This window comes from Cervus canadensis, chromosome 6 (genome assembly GCF_019320065.1).
Source record: "Cervus canadensis isolate Bull #8, Minnesota chromosome 6, ASM1932006v1, whole genome shotgun sequence".
Taxonomy (NCBI): domain Eukaryota; kingdom Metazoa; phylum Chordata; class Mammalia; order Artiodactyla; family Cervidae; genus Cervus; species Cervus canadensis.
The window spans coordinates 2,486,173-2,503,972 of record NC_057391.1 but is presented as its reverse complement, the minus strand read 5'-3'; the positions used below and the strand labels follow the sequence as shown (position 1 = coordinate 2,503,972).

At 42.5% G+C, this 17,800-nt stretch overlaps 1 protein-coding gene and 1 pseudogene across 2 annotated transcripts in view; both read right to left on the bottom strand.

The window, feature by feature from the left end:
• Positions 1 to 17,800, bottom strand: part of KCNN2 (potassium calcium-activated channel subfamily N member 2) — a 514,135-nt gene that overhangs the window by 443,597 nt on the left and 52,738 nt on the right. The window lies entirely within an intron of this gene.
• Positions 14,373 to 15,101, bottom strand: LOC122442951 (annotated as a pseudogene).

The window sequence follows — 17,800 nt, the reverse complement described above, 5'->3', positions numbered from 1 at the left end:
GGTGCTGGAGACTGGAAGTGACCATTTAGCCATGACATGGACAAGCAAGAGCCAAAACATGGGTCTAGCTACAGGATTCAAGCTCAAGAGATACAGGTGGCCTGAAGGTACCCCCAAGGCCTTAACTTGTTCTATGTCCAACATGTATGAAAGCTCTTCAAAATGATTTCCATGTGAGCTCCATTCAGACAGCCCAATCTTGTGTGAGCTAACAAAAATATACTACACAGCACTGGCCAGCAGGAATAATCATCCCACCAGGCTGCCCTTCTGGATCAGGGTCCATCCATATGAGCCCTGCTACCATGAGGTCCTGAGATAATTCCACAAGTGCAAGTTCCACAGTGCCTCCGGATATCTGGTCAACCCATCACGTCCGGTAGAGAGCTGCAAGTACTCCACCTGAGAGAAAATGGGACTGGTGCTCACTGGTGTGCCCAACCAGGCTCAGGGTGCTCTGGCTAGGCAGCACTCCAAGCCCCCAGAACAGGGCCAAACATTTAAGGGGGTTAGACAATTTCAAGGAAAGTACAGTCAGGGCCCTGGGACAAGGACCTCACGTGCTCAAATCTAAGGACAGTATTGCCCCAGATGCAGCAGCGCGTGCTTTTACCTATCACCCATCCAAAGCGACACAGTGTACACACACCTATAACTTACATCTCCTAGTTTATGTCAAACTAAACTTAATTCATATGTATTTCTTGACACTCCACCAAGCGGCAAGATGTTTCACAATCTAAACATGGAAAATAATTATCACTTAGTCTATCTTACTTTGCTACTGATGAAACCAAAGCCACTCACTCGCCATTTCACCCCCACCTCTTCACCCCAGCACTCACTCTGTACCACTCCCCAGGTTCCCAAAGTAGAAGGTAGTGGTGGCTCAGAATCTTAGTCTTGTCTGACTCTTTGTGACCCCATGGACTGCATTCTCAAGTAGACCCTGTGGAAATGCCTTGATTTCCTCAGCGCAGGGTACGATATCACTCACCAGCAGGGCTCAGTCAATACTTTCCGGATAAATGATCAAATTCCCATAACGTGGATATGACTCTGAGAGTTCACTTAGCTCAGTTCAACATTGCACAGCGGTGATGATACAGCAAAAGTTTATGACATTATGAACATGAAAAACTAGATCTCAAAACCTAAAGAACCCTGAAATGAGAGCCTCAGCACTGACCTCAGTGATGGGATAAACAAACAGGCAATTGTGATCACTCCACTGTAATCCTATTAATCACAACAGCCCAGCATAAAAGAGGAGGAAACCATGAGGACTGCAGCAGGCACACTAAATTACCTTCCTCCACCACTGTCAACGGGAGGAAACGATTCATCATATTGAAGCCTGAAGCTCATTTTCCACATGAAAAATGAATTTAAACATAATTTAATGAAACCTCAGAACACAGGTTCATTTCCATAATATTTGGGTATTTTAAAACTCTACAATTGCCTGACTAAATGATGATCAAAGACCACAGTACTACCCTAAATGAAGTTCATTTTAAAATAGCTACTTTTGACCTTCCCTGACACGGAGTCCTTATACACTCTTTCCTGAATAAACAAACAGCTTTGCCACTGTGTATGTGTTTTTGCTTTTGGGGACTTTCCATTTCCCAATGGAAATGGAAATTATGATAATTATCTGCAGCAGCTCAACTGTCCTCAAACCCTATACCAAACCCCTCCACCTCTCCATCAGCATGGCCACCTATCACTTTGTTTCATGTTGAAGCCTTTTTGGAGCTTTATAGATTTCAAGGACGATTTCTGCTATTCTCAAAAATTGGAGCAAATGTATGCTGTTCAAAGAGATTGGAGAGGAAAAGGGACCTCAATCCATACCAAGAGCTTTTTAGAATATGCATATATTATATTGAGCCTTGAGCAGAAGGGAGATATGACCAGTCATAGAGGAGGAAGAAGGGGGGATTAGAATGCCCGAGGCACAGAAGTGGAAAATAGAGGGGGGCTGAGGGATGGGAAGCCAGATGTTCCCGTGGGAAAGTGAGGAGGACACCATCATCAAGAGCCTGGAAAAGCTGGTCCGGATTTTGCTTGACAGACCAAGGTCATACAGCAGGTATGGATGGATGACTTTGCTTCACATATCCGCGTTTCCAGAATCATAAGTATGTGCATGTCAATTTAGTGTTACTGTTGGTGTGTTAATGGGCTGTGAATGGCTGGGGAAAAGGGGCGGGGGGATGAATTCCAGGGATCTCCCCACATCATCCAGGTTCCTGGAAATCATGAGTTAACGCTTTGCCTTTTAACCAGGCTGGGGAAACTCTACGAAGCAAGCCCTTCCTTTCACAGCTCTCTAGCTCCACAAGTGCACACCTGTGCCAGCTTGGCTATGAGTGGTGAGCAGCTCTGGGAGTCACAGGGCAGGACCAGCCTCTCCTCCTCACGGCAGACATATCTGTTTGATCTGCTCCAGCCTCGGCCACTGACTAGCTCTGTGACTTGAGGCAGGTCCATCCACTCCCCCACCCCCCAGCTTCTTTCCTCAGCACTGAGAATGGTGACAGTGTGACAGCACCCATCTACAGAGGTGAGATGACGTCACACATGGCAAGCATGGGGCGGAGTGGCTTGCACAACATGAGGCCTCAGTGAATGCTGACAATGTTGCTATTTCCAGTTTTGGTTCCTGTGGTTCTTCCAAGGCAGAAAGCTTCCTTTCCTCTTCACAGTGACATCTCTCAATGCTCCCACTCCTTTTCTCCAGCCCCCAGGGGTTGTCTCTTTTCTGGGTGCCTGGGTCCACACAGGCTAACAGACAGCCGCACAGGTGCAGATGCCTCAGAGGTGTCCAGTCATTGCATAGGCAGCCTGTTGTCCCCTAAGAGCATGTTGCTGCTATGGAAGAAACAGTACCCCAAGCACCGGCGCTGGTTACTTCCAAGTGTCAGACAGTTGGGACACTCACCACATTTACTACAAGAAGAAGAAAGTCTGAGGCATTCAGAGGGCTGCAAATCTGTCAGAGTGGGTTAGGCAGGAGAAGGGCTAAGATTCAGGATGCCCTGTGTAAGCCTTATTCAAACGGCTCCTGAAGCTGTCAGAGTGGTCACAGCCAGTACAGGTATGAAAGTGACCAGGTTAGAAAGTCACCAGTTGGGTCCTAGGCATGCAGCTCTACAGCTACTTTTAAGCAAGCTTTTCTAACATGCCTAAGTCATGTCCCAATCTCTCTTATACAAATCAAGCCAGAAATTAAATTCCCCTCTTAGCTATATGTGCTCATGCTTTATACTCCCATTGTTTCTCAGGCTGAATGTCTACCACTGTGAAGGTCACAGAGCCCTCCTAGCCCTCTTAGAAGCAGAGAAGGTAATAAGAGACTATTATTAAACAAGAGCTGTCTGCCCCTCTCCTTATAGGACCTCATACTCCCGAAAGCATATGGCAATTTTATGATGAATCAAACCAACTGGTGAGTAATTATCCAGGAAAGCAGAAGATGAAGACATATCCTCATCTCTCAAACCCAAGAATAATTTCTTTAAGCAGCACAAGTAAATCAACAGTTGATCAAAACCAAAGTCACCTACTGAAACAAAGCAGAACCCTGTGAGGCCCCTCCAGAACCAAAGTTCCTGTGTGCGCCCTGCTTCTCACTTGTAGGAGGCAAAAAATAAATAAAGAAGCCTTCAGTCTCCACAGCCTCCCCAGAGTTCCAAAGAGCAGACTCAAGCAGTTAATTAACGGGACGACAGAGTCACAGGACTTCTAGTTCCTTCTAAAGGACAGTACACAGCAATCTGCTGTATACTTTTGAGTTGTTCTGCAGAAACTAAAACTCCCAAGCAGGTGGAGGATGGTGATGACATACTGACCACAAGCTCACAGAACCCAGACTAGTCAGCACCAGGAGGTTGAGAGTCCAGAAACATCTCACACCCTACCACCCTCCCCACTAATTTGGACTTTAACCCTTATCTAAAAGCCATTGGACATTTTGGGTCTTCTGAGCGCAAGCTGCCCATTCTCCTTGCTTGCCCTTTGCAATAAATCTTTCTGTACCCAAGACTCCAATGTTTTGGTTTGCTTGGCTTCACTGTGCATCCAGCACATGAACTCAGGGAAGGCCCGGGAGACTAAGGTCTTTTATTTCTACAAACAAGAAATGGGGGTGCCCGTGACAAACTGGCACTTGCCAAGGGCATTGCCATCTGCCTCTGCAGGGATGCAGCCTGGGCTGCTGCAGCTGCCGACCTTCAGTGTACCCTGAAGGGAGCTCAGGGGGAAAAGGAGGAGGCACTTCAGGCTCCAGGAAAACTGGCAGAACAGGTCTCCAGGTAATTAGATGCTTCAAGAACTGATTTTAAGAGCCCAATGCTTGCACCTCCTCCATCTAGAAGAGCACTAAACGCCTTCATGGTGATACCAGCTCCTTGTGACTAGCAGAAAATCTTTTGTAAGATACATGCTTGACGGTATGAACTCCCCCATCACCAAAACCCCTCACCTGTTTGGAGCAGTATCTCAGAGCAATCTGAGCTGCTGTCTCCCAGGCTGCAGTCCTCATTGTGCCTCTACTAAAACTTAAATCACAATGCTCACAGTGGGCATCTTTTTAAGTCGAGTGGGGCTTTTGTACTCAGGAGGGACCTATAAGGTTTCAAACCCCCCTTTTCCCATGATACTCCTCAATCTTGAGGGGAACAGGTACAGGTCAAGAAAAGGAAGAATGTTTTGGACAGAGGTTTAACCATAAACTCAGCAGAGGAACTCTGTTTTTAAAAGGGCTCAGTTTCACTACAACTTGCCAGAGGATGAAAAATGGATGAGGTCCATGTAGAAATTTACCAAATTCAAATAACTGGGCAGGAGAGGAATGCCAGTAAGTTTGATTTACTAAATATCATTTTAAGTTTCAAAATGTACCAGAAAGATACTTTTATATTTATTAGTCATATTTGCATGAAGTAACAGATATCGCTAAACTGCCTCCTAAAGTATTTACTCAAGCAGGTAAATACCAACTCTCTTCTGGTATCATTTCTCAGTGAGCCTTTTCTTCACACACCATATGAACCAAATTTCAACCTGATCCTGGTCAAATGATCATGAAATTAACACTGATAAAGAAAATAATGATTGGCCTTATTCTTTACATTTAAAAATTCTTAAAAAAATTAAAAATTTTACAATGATTCCTCTTGTAATGTGTGGGTCACTTTCATCAGACCAGGAGGATGGTACTAAGGAACCTATCTGCAGGGCAGCAATGGAGAAACAGACCTGCGGGCACAGTGTGGGACGCAGAGGGTGGGATGAACTGAGAGAGTCGCGTGGAGACGTGTACTTTCCCACACGTAAAACAGCAGGGAGGAATCTGCTGTGTGATGCAGGGAGCTCACAGAACACAGTGTTCCGTGACAGCCTAGAGGGGAGGACGGGGACGGTGGGAGACGGGCGGGGAGGACAGGAGGAGGGGAACCCGTGTATGCCTGTGATGACTCATGTTGAGGCATGGCGCAGTACTGTAAAGCAAATAGCCTGCAAGAAAAAATTTTTTAAAGGAAACTTTCAATTGTTGAAAAACTCTCCATTCATCTCTCGGACTATAGAGGAAATCTATCATTTTGTTTCCTTAATATTCATTCTCCCTTTCTCTAGCAATGAAGCCACTGATTTCCTGATTTGTGGGAAGACTGACTTCCTATCTTGGCTCCTGGTGATCATTTCATAGTCACTTCAACTGGAAGGAAATAGGATTGATAAGACTATCCCCTACCTCCTATCTCCTCTATTCTCTGCCTTCATTTCTCTCATTCTCCACAGGTCTGCATTCTCCATTCCCTTATTGCCATGGCAGAATATAGTACGTTTTGTCGTTACAGCCCCCATCCAGTTCCAAAGGACCAAGACTGCAATGAGCACACATTTCTCTACTACTTGATCAAACAGATATCGCCATGAGCACAGGGGCTTACATGAGTACAAAGTTGTGTGGCCCATTCCTCAAAAATATAGGCTCAAACACAAAAGACAGGGTGAGTTCATCAGTTGGCGGCACCCCACCTGAAAGCTGTCTACTATAATCTCCTTCACTTTTAATAACACCTTTTTTCTTCTCCACAATGTACCAACGTTCCCAAATGATAGCATACCATGATTCAAACAAGGCAACATTTTTGAAATCTGGCAGTCAAAAACAGTTATAAAGAGAATCTAACGTTTCCAAGGTAACATCAGCATCAATGTCATTTTCCATAAAGGATGATGGAAGTTACCCAAGTCATTAGGTATTTTTTTCACAAAGGCTTCATCATCAGCCTCATGTATTCAGATGTCTTCATGCAAGATTCGCAGTAGCTAACCCACAGCAAAGAAAGTTATTCTGTTGTCTTCATAATTTGCCCAATGTCAGCCATAGTCTGAGGAATAATACAAGCATCACACAGGTGACAAATGGTTGGTTTGTTTCAAGGGCAAGTTAACAAAGAAAAGGATTATTTGCATTAATTATAAAAGTGTGAAGTATCCTGGAACATCTAGATTATTGTCCAAATTCTGCTGCTGGAAGCATACATTTAATAAACAACCATGTGGAATAATCACTAGGTTCAGTGAATTTAATGAAAGCCTGGCATACAACTAAATGGATTCAGAGCAAAGAGATTCCCAAAATGAAGGAGAATTAGAACTTCACATCATGTTACCACAGAGATCCTATTAGTTGATAGGAATGATGGCAGACATTAAGTTATTTTTACATTATGTATATTCCACCAACTAACATTGTGAAGGAAAAAAATATTTCATGACATAATTTAGCAAATGCCCCCTCAGAATCTGAGCCATGCGTTCAGCTGTTAATCTAGTGCTGCCTTGCAAAAATCTCTTGATTGCCTTAGGTTGTCATGCAATGATCTATGTTTTGACTTCCTCTTCTTAGCAAATTACAAGCTCCATGAGAGCCCTACACCTAGCATGAATAGACTCAATTAATTTTGTTTGAACAATTGATTGTAAAACCAACAACAGTGATGGGTCAACTGAAGATGCAATTAGCAAGGAATAATCCAGTTTCCAATTTTCAGACTCACCCCTACAATCAGTCCATCATATTCATGGCCCATGAAGAAAAGTACATTTCAATTGTTTGTTTTACTTTCTCAGTTATAGCCTTAGAACTTTAACAGTGTCTGGCATAACCTAGGGCCTGAATAAGTGTCTGTTAAGGGAGCAAATAAATTCCACCAATGTAATCAAGAACAACAGGAAGGGTCTGCATCAATTTAACTTTTCATATACAGAAAGAACCCTCCTTCTTCATTTCTATTTCTAATCGCCGCAAATCAATAGAAAAACCAGAAGACAAAAAATACATACTGAGGGCTTGGAAAAGGGACTTTTGAGAAAAGAGTTGGACAGCTGAAGTTGTTTCCCCATGTGTCAGCATTGGTTGTCTAGGTATCTTTACTTTTTTCTCATCCCAGGTGGTTTGAGTGGTAAAGAATCCACCTGCACTACGGGAAACCTGGGCTTGATCCGTGGGTTGGTCGGGAAGATCCCTTGGAAGAGGAAATGGCAACCCACTGCAGTATTCTTGACCAGAGAGTCCAATGGACAGAGGAGCCTGTGGACTACAGTCCATAGGGTCACAGTCAGACATGACTGAGCACACTCACACCTAGCACACCACACTAGGTGTGTAATGGCACATCCCTCATTTAATTGGTGATTTTAACTCAGATGATGAGACTGAGAGTTGACTTCATTTATCTCCTTACTTATATGATGAATTATTACATGAAAGATGCTAGGCAGCTGCTGGTCATTCTGAATAAGAAGAAATACCTTAAAGGGAAGCAAGAAAGAACTGGACTAGACAAGAGAAAGAACTTCAAATTGATTAGATTTGAGAATATTCCAAGTAATGGCCATAAAATGGTCCTATCAGATACCTTCAAAGCAGAGAAAAACTTTTTTCAACTTTTACAAAACCCTCCAAGGAGACTGTCTTCAATGGTTCCATAAGGTTCCTGCCTGTTTGCTGAGTCCTCACTGAGTCCCCCAATTCCCTCTGCATCCTTAGGAAGTGCATTCCCTGTCTCAGAATTGAAGTCAACATATCAAGCAAGTCAGATGTTGATTGGTTAATTCTGCCTTTCAAATGTTCAGGTATTAAAAAAAGTATCCAATAAGAGGAATCATTTTCTCTGAACTAAGGATGGAGAGTGGTGCTGTTGCCAGCTGCAGGCAAACGCACTGCAAAGCAATATGCCCACACTCTCAGGCACAAGGCTGGTGTTACTCATCTTCTCAGGGACTATTTTAATTCAGTTCTGGAAAAACTTTTAATATAGATCCTTTCCCTTTCTCCAGCCACATAATCATTTGCATTTTCAGTTTCTAGGTTTGAAATATAAAAAAAAAAATGCTCTTTAAATGTATAGTCCTTTGAGATTAACTGCTTTCTTCAGTTTATATATTTACAGAGAAATGTTTCAGGCCCAGCTCAGTTCAGTTCAGTTCAGTCGCTCAGTCGTGTCCGACTCTTTGCGACCCCATGCCCAAAGTCACCATAGATAATTGGTGGGAAAAAAGATCAAATTAGATCAATGTGTCTTTGCCAAAGCCCATATGGCCCAGAAGCTATTTTTAAATGTACATGGCATTGTGTTCATCTATTGCTCTGTATTTCTCATTCTATGCCCATCTCTGGGTGATATCACCCATGCTCAGGAATTGTCAAGTATTATCAAGAAGACCTACAGCCTTTACTCAGAATGCTGGACTCATCTAACAACTGCAACCTGATATTTCCTTTTGGACATTACAAATGCATCTCAAAATCCAGAAATTTAAGCCTTAACTCATGAACCGCTCCTATATCCTCCTCCGCTAAGACACATGGCCTCCCCCAGTTCTGTCTGTCTCAGGGACGAGAACTACCATCCACCCTGCTGTGCAAACCACAAAGCGCTGTCCCATTAGGGCCTGCTGATCTGCATGTCCTAAAATACCTTTCACACTTGTTTTCTGCATTGCCAGTGGCTCTACTCTAGTCCAGCCTACATTATCTGTTTCTGCAATACCCATCCTACTGATGTCCCTGAATTCATGCTTGCCTCCTCTTCAGTCCATTCGTGACTCTGGAGGCAAAGTGATCTTCTAAAACTAAAATGTCTCTTCCATCCTGAAAATGTTTGAGGAACAATAAAATCCTCAACCTGGCATAAAACCAGCCCATTCCTCTGCTATGACCCATAATCAGGATATGTGTCTCCTTCTCTGTGCCCTAATTAGAGCCCTAAGTTTGCTATGTATCCATGAATCACTGATAAGTCTGACACCTCTCTAGACTAAACTATCTTAAAGGAGGGAATAATATGCATTTTTCTCAGTTTTATTCTAGAAGTAACACAGTTTATAGCACCAATAGATGCCCCACAAATAACTCTTCAGTGGGTGATGAACAGATGACCTTTCACTGAAGGGTAAGTAGCCCTCTGGAGGTATGATTTCAGAAAGATATAGACTCAGGATATTACTTTCCTATGGAACACTTCTACCTCTCCCAGAATATTTGAAATTCCAAGACTAAGGCACAAGCCCTTTTATTCCACTATTTGAAAGACGGCTTAAAATAGAAAAGCCCTTGGGAGCTGGGGGAAATATATTTAGGCCCTGGAGACAGTATGTCAAAGAGAGAAAAAAGGAAGCTAAAAGAGAGGCTGCTTCCGTTGCAATCTCCCTGAGGCCCCAGAGGAGTTACCAGACAACAGATCAGGGTGTTTCTAAAGCTCCGACTCCTTATAACTGTGGATTTAATTTCATTCCAGATTCTAGACTCAATCCTGTCCAAGGGCAAGAGAAATCGAAGGACTTGGGAATCTCAGGCACTTCAGAATACAGCTAAGCTTGTCTTGACCTTGTAATTTAGGCATGAGATCTATGATTCTTTTTTCTGGTGGGGGGGTGGAGAAAACCATGCTTAATTGAAAATAAAGAAATACATCACAAATAAGACTCTGTTTAACAACATAAACTGTAACTGCTGAGGCCTGTTAAGTGGTACTGTGAAATTTAGGTATCAACTATCAACACAGTTTCTCCCCTTTCCCCAACTCAGCCATTTGCATATTAAAAACAAGGACTGTCTCATTAATTGGAACTATGTACCTTTAAAGCCAATCCCTATTCCTAAACCACTGATCAAAGGATGAGAGGTTTTAAATAAAGATTTCCATACTGAGGAGCTCTGAGATAACAGCAAATAAAGTCAATATTTTCCTTAGGAAAAAACTTACATGAAAGACATCTAAGACAATAAATGATATTTAACTAAACCACAAACTTCAAAACACAATTTCATTAAGATGATCTCTACAACTTTCCTTTAAAGACGTTCTCAAATCTCAGAATGGTTTAACTTGACATACTGGAAGTACTAAATTTTGAAAGAAAGTACTACAGTTATTGACAGAATGTGGTCCACTAGAGAAGGGAATGGCAAACCACTTCAGTATTCCTGCCTTGAGAACCCCATGAACAGTATGAAAAGGCAAAAATACAGGACACTGAAAGATGAACTCCCCAGGACAGTAGGTGCCCAATATGCTACTTGAGATCAGTGGAGAAATCACTCCAGAAAGAATGTAGGGATGGACTCAAAGCAAAAACAACATCCAGCTGTGGATGTGACTGGTGATGGAAGCAAGGTTCAATGCTGTAAATAGCAATATTGCATAGGAACCTGGAATGTCAGGTCCATGAATCAAGGCAAATTGGAAGTGCTCAAACAGGAGATGAGTGAACATCGACATTCTAGGAATCAGCAAACTAAGAGGGACTGGAATGGGTGAATTTAACTCAGATGACTATTATATCTACTACTGTGGGCAAGAATCCCATAGAAGAAATGGAGTAGCCATCGTAGTCAACAAGAGAGTCTGAAATGCAGCACCTGGATGCAATCTCAAAAACGACTGAATGGTCTCTGTTCGTTTCCAAGGCAAACCACTTAATATCATGGTAATCCAAGCCTATGCCCCGACCAGTAATGCTGAAGAAGCCTGAAGTTGAACGGCTCTATGAAGACCTATGAGATCCTTTAGAATTAACACCCGAAAAAGATGCCCCTTTCATTATAGGGGACTGGAATGCAAAAGTTGGAAATCAAGAAACACCTGTAGTAACAGACAAATTTGGCCTTGGAGTAGAGAATGAAGCAGGGCAAAGGCAAATAGAGTTTTGCCAAGAGAATGCACTGGTCATAGAAATCACCCTCTCCCAATAACACAAGAGAAGACTCTACAGATGGACATCACCAGATAGTCAATACCAAAATCAGACTGATTATATTCTTTGCAGCCAAAGATGGAAAAGTTCAATATTGTCAGCAAAAACAAGACCAGGAGCTGACTGTGGCTCAGATCATGAACTCTTTGTTGCCAAATTCAGACTTAAATTGAAGAAAGTGGGGAAAACCACTAAAACATTCAGGTATGACCTGTATCAAATCCCTTATGATTATACAGTGGCATTATGAAATAGATTTAAGGGACTAGATTTGACAGACAGAGTGCTTGATGAGCTATGGATGGAGATTTGTGACATTCTATAGGAGACAGGGATCAAAACCATCCCAAAGAAAAAGAAATGCAAAAAGGCAAAATGGCTGTCTGAGGAGGCCTTGCAAATAGCTTTGAAAAGAAGAGAAGCAAAAAGCAAAGGAGAAAAGGAAAGATATATTCATTTGAATGCAGAGTTCCAAAGAGTAGCAAGGAGAGATAAGAAAGCCTTCTTAAGTGATCAATGCAAAGAAATAGAGGGAAACAATAGGATGGGAAAGACTAGAGATCTGTTCAAGAAAATGAGAGATACCAAGGAAATATTTCATGCAAAGATGGGATCAATAAAGGACAGAAATGGTATGGACCTAACAGAAGCAGAAGATATTAAGAAGAGGTAGCAAGAATACACAGAAGAACTGTACAAAAAAGATCTTCAAGACCCAGATAATCATAAAGGTGTGATCACTCACCTAGGGCCAGACATCCTGGAATGTGAAGTCAAGTGGGCCTTAGGAAGCATCACTACAAACAAAGCTAGTGGAGGTGATGGAATTCCAGTTGAAATATTTCAAATCCTAAAAGATGATGTTGTGAAAGTTCTGCACTCAATATGCCAGCAAATTTGGAAAATTCAGCAGTGGCCACAGGACTGGAAAAGGTCAGTTTTCATTCCAATCCCTAAGAAAGACAATGCCAAAGAATGCTCAAACTAGCACACAATTGCACTCATCTCACATGCTAGTAAAGTAATGCTCAAAATTCTCCAAGCAAGACTTCAACAATACGTGACCCATGAACTTCCAGATGTTCAAGCCGGTTTTAGAAAAGGCAGAGAAACCAGAGACCAAATTGCCAACATCTGCTGGATCATTGAAAAAGCAAGAGAATACCAGAAAAACATCTATTTCTGCTTTATTGACTATACCAAAGCCTTTGACTGTGTGGATCACAACAAACTGTGGAAAACTCTGAAAGAGACTGGAATACCAGATCTCCTGATCTGCCTCTTGAGAAACTTGTATGCAGGTCAGGAAGCACAAGTTAGAACCGGACATGCAACAACAGACTGGTTCCAAACAGGAAAAGGAGTACGTCAAGGTTGCATATTGTCACCCTGCTTATTTAACTCATATACAGAGTACATCTGGAGAAGGCAATGGCACCCCACTCCAGTATTCTTGCCTGGAAAACCCCATGGACAGAGGAGCCTGGTAGGCTGCAGTCCATGGGGTCGCTTAGAGTCAGACACGACTGAGCAACTTCACTTTCACTTTTCACTTTTATGTGTTGGAGAAGGAAATGGCAACCCACTCCAGTGTTCTTGCCTGGAGAATCCCAGGGACGGGGTCGCACAGAGTCGGACACGACTGAAGTGACTTAGCAGCAGCAATAGCACAGAGTACATCATGAGAAACGCTGGGCTGGATGAAGCACAAGCTGGAATCAAGATTGCTGCTAGAAACATTAATAACCTCAGATATGCAGATGACACCACTCTTATGGCAGAAAGCAAAGAAGAACTAAAGAGCCTCTTGATGAACGTGAAAGAGGAGAGTGAAAAAGTTGGCTTAAAGCTCAACATTCAGAAAACTAAGATCATGGCATCTGGTCCCATCACTTCATGACAAATAGATGGGGAAACAGTGGCAGACTTCGTTCATTTGGGCTCCAAATTCACTGCAGATGGTGATTGCAGCCATGAATTTAAAAGACACTTGCTCCTTGGAAGGAAAGTTATGACCAATCTAGACATCATATTAAAAAGCAGAGGCATTACTTTGCCAACAAAGGTCCATCTAGTCAAGGCTATGGTTTTTCCAGGTGACAGTTGGACGTAAAGAAAGCTGAGCACTACAGAATTGATACTTTTGAACTGTGGTGTTGGAGAAGATTCTTGAGAGTCCCTTAGACTATAAGGAGATCCAACCAGTCCATCCTAAAGGAGAGCAGTCCTGGGTGTTCATTGGAAGGACTGATGCTGAAACTGAAACTCCACTACTTTGGCCACCTAATGCAAAGAGTGGACTCATTTGAAAAGACCCTGATGCTGGGAAAGATTGAAGGCAGGAGAAGAAGGGGATGACAAAGGATCAGATGGTTGGAAGGCATGACCGATTTGATGGACATGAGTTAGGGTAAACTCCAGGAGTTGGTGATGGACAGGGAGGCCTGGTGTGCTGCAGTCCATGGGGTCACAAAGAGTCGGACAGGACTGAGCAACTGAACTGAATGTAAAAAAGATAAAGAATTTGCTTTTCAGCATTAAAGAAATATAATCCTTTTAATGCTTTTAAAGATAATATTCTAAGTTCTAACTTTTAACTTATCAAAAGAATTTAAGTTTTTAGATGACCCACCTTTATTTTTCAATTAAAAATACTAAAACAATAGACTGAACTATGGGCTTCCCTCATAGCTCAGTTGGTAAAGAATTTGCCTGCAATGCAGGAGACCCCAGTTCAATTCCTGGGTTGGGAAGATTTGCTGGAGAAGTAATAGGCTACCCACTCCAGTATTTTTGGGCTTCCCCTGTGGCTCAGCTGGTAAAGAATCCACCTGCAATGTTGGAGACCTGGGTTTGACCCCTGGGTTGGGAAGATCCCCTGAAGAAAGGAACGGCTACCCACTCTAGCATTCTAGCCTAGAGAATTCCATGGACTGTATAGTCCATGGGGTCACAAAGAGTCAAACATGACTGAGCCACTTTCACTTTCGATTTTATTAATATATACATCAACTTATTGAAACGGTGACTTCATATAGTTTTCTCCTTAAAGATGGCACTTTCAGGTACAAGGATGCAGACATCTACAGCCTTCAGATGTTTATTTTAAAAGATTCTTCAACAGCGTTTTGATACCATTTTCCTCATCTAGCTGAAGATTCACAAATTCTCCATAATCAAACTGATGCCTTTGATTTAGATGACTAATGAAATTTCTAGTAATCTGGCTAGGATCTCCCCAAGCAAGAGATACACAAATAGGACACATCCCAGGAACTGTTTTGAAAGGTGATTACTGTTACAGGGATCCAGGAACTACTCTCCGGTCATATCTGATTCTTGAACTTAAAAGTGGGATGCCCAGAAGAACTTGGATTCTCTTGGTAAGATTCTGCATTATCAGGTGCGGATGTGTCCCTCTTATCACTGCCCCCTACTGAATCTCGAGAGATCTGAAGTTTGGAATGACAGAAGAAACACCGTATTCATCTTGATACTTCTTACGAGATTTGTAATGATGTCTCATGCAATAGAATTGAATCTGTTTTGCACAGCATTTGTAGCTACCACAAAATTTCCTCATGATATTTTCAAGGTCTAAGGCCCATTCAGGACACACTCTCTCTCTCCTAGTTACATTTCCATGACAGAAGGGACAGTGTATTCCGCTTTCTCTCGTTGCAGTCAGGAAACATTTTCTACAGACATTTTCTATGCGGACAGGCCACAGTACACATGGGCGTTTTGAACACCTCCTGACAGATGGGGCAGAAGAAAGCATCTTCGATATAGGATATGGCCACAGAGAGCTCCTCATCCATGGCGGGGAATGGGGGATGAAGGAGACCGCAGGGGCAGTGGCCAAGGTACTGGTAGCCAGGGTTCCGACCCCCCTGCACCAATGCTGATATCTATGATTCTTATCCCAATCCCTCTATTTGAAATTTCTGCCCTAGTTCTAACAATTTGTGCACAATTGTTATTTCTAAGATCTATGTCTTTGATATCTTGTCCAGTACTGTCTGCTTCCTCGTGTTCCTCCAAGTTCAAGAGCTGCAGTACTGGGAGAAATCTCACACCTTACAGAATATGCTTTGTTGCTGCTGTTTAGTCACTCCATTGTATCCAACTCTTTGCGACCCCAAGGAATATAGAATGCCAGGCTCCTCTGTCCATTGGATTTTCCAGGCAAGAATGCTTGAATGGGCTGTCACTTACTTCTCCAGGGGATCTTGCTGACCCAGGGGTCAAGCTTGCGTCTCCTGCTTGACAGGTAGGTTCTTTAGCACTAAGCCATCTGGGAAGCCTTGAGAGGACATGGTAGATGCTGACAAGTCCTTGGATGGGGAGGTTTTGCCCCAACTGCCTGGATTCTCTACTCCTGTGCTCTGTCAGGACATCAGTTCAGTTCAGCCCCTCAGTCGTGTCTGATTCTTTGCAACCCCATGGACTGCAGCATGCCAGGCCTCCCTGTCCATCACCAACTCCTGCAGTTTACTCAAACTCATGTAGATTGAGTCGGGGATGCCATCCAATCATCTCATCCTCTGTTGTCCCCTCCCCCTCCCACATTCAAGCTTTCCCAGCATCAGGGTCTTTTTGAACGAGTCAGCTCTTTGCATCAGGTGGCCAAAGAAGTGGAGTTTCAGCTTCAACATCAGTCTTTCCAATGAATATTCAAGACTGATTTCCTTTAGGATGGACTGGTTGGATCTCCTAGTTAGGGATGGGTTAGGGACTCTCAAGAGTCTTCTCCAACACCACAGTTCAAAAGCATCAATTCTTTGGTACTCAGCTTTCTTCCTAGTACAACTCTCATATCCATCCACAGCTTTTACTAGACAGACATTTGTTGGCAAAGCAATGTCTCTGCTTTTAATTATGCTGTCTAGGTTGGTCATAACTTTTCTTCCAAGGAGTCAGTGTCTTTTAATTTCATCACTGCAGTCACCATGAGCAGTGATTTTGGAGCCCAAAATAATAAAGTCTGTCACTGTTTCCACTGTTCCCCCATCTATTTGCCTTGAAGTGATGGGACCGGATGCCATGATCTTAGTTTTCTGAATGTTGAGTTTTAAGCCAACTTTTTCACTCTCTTCTTTCACTTTCATCAAGAGACTCTTTAGTTCTTCTTTGCTGTCTTCCATAAGGGTAGTGTCATCTGCATATCTGAGGTTATTGATATTTCTCCTGGAAATCTTGATTACAGCTTGTGCTTCATTCAGACCAGTGTTTCTCATGATGTACTCTGATAGTAAGTTAAATAAGCAGGGTGACAATATACAGCCTTGGTGTACTCGTTTCCCTATTTGGAACCAGTCTGTTGTTCCATGTCTGGTTCTAAATGTTGCTTCTTGACCTGCATACAGATTTCTCAGGATGCAGGTCAGGTGGTCTTGTATTCCCATATTTTTCATAATTTTCCACAGTTTGTCAAAGGCTTTGGCATAGTCAATAAAGCAGAAGTAGATGCTTTTCTGGAACTCTCTTACATTTTCAATGATCCAGTGGATGTTGGCAATTTGAACTCTGGTTCCTCTGCCTTTTCTAAATGTAACTTGAACATCTGGAAGTTCACAGTTCATGTTCTGTTGAAGCCTGGCTTGTAGAATTTTGAGCATTACTTTGCTAGTGTATGAGATGAGTGCAATTGTGCGCTAGTTTGAGCATTCTTTGGCATTGCCTTTCTTTGGGATTGGAATGAAAACTGACCTTTTCCAGTCCAGTGGCCACTGCTGAGTTTTCCAAATTTGCTGGCATATTGAGTGCCAAACTTTCACAGCATCATCTTTTAGGATTTGAAATAGCTCAAGTGGAATTCCATCACCTCCACTAGCTTTGTTTGTAGTGATGCTTCCTAAGGCCCACTTGACTTCACATTCCAGGATGTCTGGCTCTAGGTGAGTGATCACATCATCTTGATTATCTGGGTCATGAAGATCTTTTTTGTACAGTTCTTCTGCTTCTTCATATCTTCTGTTTCTGTTAGGTCCATACCATTTCTGTCCTTTATTGAGCCCATCTTTGCATGAAAAGTTCCCTTAGTATCTCCACTTTCTTAAAGAGATCTCTAGTCTTTCCCATTCTATTGTTTTCCTCTAATTATTTGTTCTGATCACTGAGGAAGGCTTTCTTATTCCTCCTTGCTATTCTTTGGAACTCTGCATTCAAATTGGTCTATCTTCTTCATTTTCTCCTTTGCCTTTCTCTTCTCTTCTTTTCATAGCTGTTTTCATAGTTCCACAGACAACCATTTTGGTTTTTTGCATTTCTTTTTCTTGTGGATGCTCTTGATCACTGCTTCCTTTTCAATGCCAAAAACCTCCATCCAAAGTTATTCAGGCACTTTGTCTATAAGATCTAATCCCTTGAATCTATTTGTCACTTCCACTGTGTATTCATAAGGCAGCTGATTTAAGTCATACCTGAATGGTCTAGTGGTTTTCCCTACTTTGTTCAATTTAAGTCTGAATTTGGCAATAAGGAGTTCATGATCTGAGCCACAGTCAGCTCCTCATCT